The sequence below is a fragment of the Arachis ipaensis genome, chromosome B08 (genome assembly GCF_000816755.2).
Source record: "Arachis ipaensis cultivar K30076 chromosome B08, Araip1.1, whole genome shotgun sequence".
NCBI classification, from domain to species: domain Eukaryota; kingdom Viridiplantae; phylum Streptophyta; class Magnoliopsida; order Fabales; family Fabaceae; genus Arachis; species Arachis ipaensis.
The window spans coordinates 36,167,749-36,172,548 of NC_029792.2; the positions used below are offsets into that span (position 1 = coordinate 36,167,749).

Below are 4,800 nucleotides of genomic sequence, written 5' to 3' on the forward strand. Positions count from 1 at the left end.
AAAATAATTTAGTAATAATAAAGGTAAAATTATTGTTAGAGTTTTACAAAAATTTTTGTAATAAGAATCAAAGATGTGCCAAACATATTTGGTATAATACTTACTTGATACTCATTTGACACATATATCTTTTATGTCTAACTATATCTTAAGTGTAAAACATCAAAATTTCTTACATGTTTAAACAATATATCAACAATTTTTTTTTAAAATCAAGTTTTTATTTAATATTAACAAAATGTGTGTGTAAGAAAATTTAATAATAAAGAACAAAGAAAATGACTGATATATGTAAAAGTTAATAATGATGTAAGAAAATTTAGGAGGTTAATAGTTAAAATTGTTCCTAAAAGATATATCAATCTGCATTATTTTTCTTTTCAAAAAATTAAATTAATCAAAGTAGTTTTCAAAAAATAAAATACTTGTTTATGGGTTTTTTTATTGAAATAAATACAGAAAAACTATTATTTTCCTAAATATGCATGGATCAAAACCTTTTTCAAGATGCCTAGCACCAAATTATGAGAAGCCCCCACGATTTAGAAATAGCCTCCATCTCAACGCTGGCGGCCACGAAATGGTAGCAAGAATCCATCTTGTGTATGGCGTATGGCGCCCATGAAATGGGCTGCTCAGGTATGGCGAACGCGAATTCGGCCATCATAGATGTGGTACCCACGAAAGGGAGGCAGAGGGAAAACTCATGGGGTCTGACACGAATTGGACCCAATTCATTGGTATCAAACACGAAATGCAGCAACTAAATTGTAATAATCTGGAAGTGTTGGCTCTCCACCACTATTTTCACGTAATGATTCATCTACTGAAAATATTGACCCTCCACCACCATTTTAAAATAATATTCCATCTGACAATAAGAGTAAAAAAAAAATAAAAAAACAAGAAAATAAAAAAGGAAGAGAGAGTTCTAATAAGAGTAAAAAAAAGTAAAAAATAGCAACAAAATATACATTGACACACATTTCACATTTATTTTTTATTTTCACCTACCATATCATACATAATAAAACAGCAAACACTAACTACACAATAATTTCTTTGACATTGCCATCAAGATTATTGTCAATTAAAATTTTATTATTATTCACCACATACCAGAATACCATTTTCTAATGATATTACGTGGGAAGAACCAATTGCCTAAAAAATAGAACTAATAAAAGAGCAAATAAAGAATCAATTGTCTAAACGATTGTAATCTTAGTGATTAGGTTATATAAAATCTAACCTTCAATATTGAAATATATTTGTTATCATCGTTATTTTAATATCTATTTTCTTGTCTAAACAAATTTGTATTTTTTTAGTTATTTATCCAAATGCTACAACTTTAAAATAAGTACTTCTATAACTAAAAATTCAAACACAAAATAACTTATTATAAGCTGCTATTAATAAAAGTCCTTATACTTTAAGCTATTTTTCCAAAAGAGCTTATTTAAGTTGTTTACCCAACTAGGCCTTAGTTGTTAATTATTAGAACTTTCTACATTCTAGATCCCAACCACGCACTTAATTAATTAAATTATGTAATCTTTGATCCATCAGATATGCTATAGTTTAATTAAGTTAGTTAAATCACCATTTAATAATTTGAAATGTTGATTTGTCAAAGATTGATCGTTTCTTTGTTGTAGGATTTTTGGCTCCTTAAGGATTAATTTGTTTGATGAGTACATCTAAAATGGGAAATCATTTATTAACAAACTATTTTTTTCTATTTAAAATATCGGTTTTAATTAAATTAAAACGAGGAAGCTCATTTCATGTGTGTCAGAATTGGAATGCCCAATTCGTGTGTGCCGCCATTAACATGCACATTTCGTGGATGTTATCTATGAAATGGCCCATTTCGCGTCTATTAAGGCTAGGTTGGTGGTCAACGCTTCCTCTGCCATGCATGCCACCATTTCGTGGGCGCCAGCGTTAAGATGGAGGCTATTTCCAATTCGTGGATGCTTCCCATAATTTGGTGCTACGCATTTTGAAAAAGTTTTCGATCCATGTGTATTTAGGGAAATAAAAATTTTTCTATATTTATTTCAATAAAAAGCCCTTGTTTATGTTAATCCTTTTGTCATCTCAATAGCTGATGTGAATAACACTTGCTGATGTGGGCTGTTAACAGTATGGTACACTTTCAATAGTACCCTGTTGTTGACAAAATAAGCATGTTAAAATGGCTTAAATCAGTCCCCCTTAGTTCAACAATCCTAACTTCAATCTCAACCATAAATAAGTAGTCTTACTCTCCAAAGATATGACATTATACTTGAGAAACAAAAAGGCTTCCGTGGATTTATGGAAAAACTAAAAAGTTTCCATACTATGATAGAGAAGCAGCTTAACTTCATTAGCAGTGAGAGAAAAAAATCAAAGAGTCACTTAGAAAACGGTGTGACTTGCCAATTTATTTAGCAGAACGGGAGGAAAACTTGAGCAGAGTGAAAGGCTTAGTTGAAAATTCTGCTAACTTTGATATGAAAGATTTTTTATCTAAGCAGAACTTGAGGGGAAGACCCCTCTTTATGTTGCCATAGAAAATGGACGTGCTTCTATTGTTAATGAGATACTTAAGGTCTTCGATCTACAAGCTGCTTCTATTGTCGCAAAAAATGACTATGACCCATTTCACGTTGCAGCAAAGTAGGGTCATCTTGATAAGATAGATACAACATGGCCTTATTTAAATGTATCAATATTTGATTTGTTTGGCCAAATGGGAAAAAAATAATGTTAGGAATGGTAGAAGGATGCTTTTGTTATTGTGGCATGTTATTAAATTGACATGTACCACTAATCTTAGAAGTGATAAATTTTCAGTAGAAAAATAAAAATACAGGTTCAGTGGTTTTAACTGCTTGGTATTGCCGTATTGGTATTTCGGATTGTTGTGTTGTTTCAGACTTATTACCATAGGTGAGAAGCCAATATAATTTACATTTTTAACAAATATAACATGTTTGTTTATATGCATTTCACCATAGCTCTGACTTAGAGTAGAAGAATATTGTAGAGGTGCTGAGAGAACTGCTGTATTTCTTTTTCAATTTGGCCATGACTATAGATTTATCTAATCAACTGCCTTACACATAGCTGCAGCTCAAGGTCATATTGATGTGGTTAATTTGCTCTTAGAGTCAGCTTCAAACCTTGTAAAAGATAGTAAAAAACAATGGGTAAGACTATCTTTTACTCATTTAAAAGTTGTGAAAGCCTTATTGAACAAGGATCCAAGCACTGGATTTAGGACTAATTTGAGAAGAGACTTATTTACGGTTGAGATTGGGGTTAGAATTCTTGAATTGGGGGATTTGAGTTATTTTAATGTACTTTTCTTGCCAGCAACATCAGGGTATTGTTGGGAGTGTGTCTCATTGTCAGCTAATGATCTACGTCAATGATAAAACCTATTTTATGATAAATTTTGGGTTGAAAAGAGTAAAATTTATCAACTTATCTTGTATTTATGCATTGAAAAATGCATAGTTTTGTGAACTTTTCTAATTGTGCTTAATTATGAAAACATACTTTTTATGCTTTAAAATTGTTAAATTTAATTCACTTTTATTCCATTCGATACCTTGATATATTTGTTTAAGTGATTTAAGGTTTAAAAGGCAAGAATGACATGAAGAAATGGAGAAAAAGCATGCAAAAGTGGAGGAATCATGAAGAAATAAAGTTTTGAAAATCTGCCCAGTTGTGTATACATATGGCAGATGTGTACGGATCACCTTGGATTTGTGCGTACGCAAGGCAGATGCATACATATGAGTAGCAGCACATGATTTAATTAGGTAAAGATGTGGATCGCGATTTTTGTCCCATTTTTGGCCAATCCAACTCATTTCTGATACATATGGAGGCAAGACTTGAGGGGGATCAACGTAGTAATTATAGTAGTAGTTTAGAACCATGTTTTAGGTAGAAATCCTAGAGAGAGAAGCTCTCTCTTCTCTCTAAGAATTTAGGATTTTTAAGTTAATTTTCTCTGTAGTTTAGGTTTTAATTTTTGTTTTAGTTTAATTTTCTTTACATTTTCTTGTTATATTGTCTTAATCCTTTTAGTTTTACTTGTCAGTTCCTTAATTTTGTCAATTTTGGGTTGTGAATACTTGTTGAATTCTTGTTTATTTTTAATAAAATTTAATCTTTTTTGTGTTTATTGTTGTTTAAATGAGTTGTTATTATTGTTTTCTTATTTTTGTAGTTATAGATTTTATCATTCTTGCAATTTACCATGTTTTCATTTTATGCATTCCAAGTGTTTGAAAAAATGTCTTTTCTAGTTTTAGAGTAGAATTTTGCATTCTTGGCTTGGAATTGAGAATTTAGGTGACCTTGAGTCATTGATGTCTAATATTGATTGGTGATTTAGGATTGTTAGTTGGCTTTATTTTTACTAACGCTAGTATTTCACTAAGTCTAATTAGTGAGTTAGCTAGAACCTGTGGATTAAGATCAATTAGGTCTGTTTGACTTCCTCACAATGTTAGGGGATGACAAAGTAGGATTAACTCTTCTTAATTGCCATGTTTGTGGTCAATAACTTGGATAGGAACCCTTAACTCTCAATTCTTGTTAAGATGCCTTTTTTGCACTTAGATTTTCTTGTTTGCTCTTTATTTTCTTGCAATTTCTTGTCTTTTGCATTCGACCCTTTTTTTCTCATAGCCAATGATACTCACACCTCACTGCGATTCCTTTGAGAGACAACTCGGGATTTAAAACTCTAGGTTTTTATTGAAATGAATTTGTGAAAATCTTCAAACA

At 31.0% G+C, this 4,800-nt stretch overlaps 1 pseudogene; it reads left to right on the top strand.

The window, feature by feature from the left end:
- On the top strand, positions 1,867–3,428 carry LOC107610930 (annotated as a pseudogene).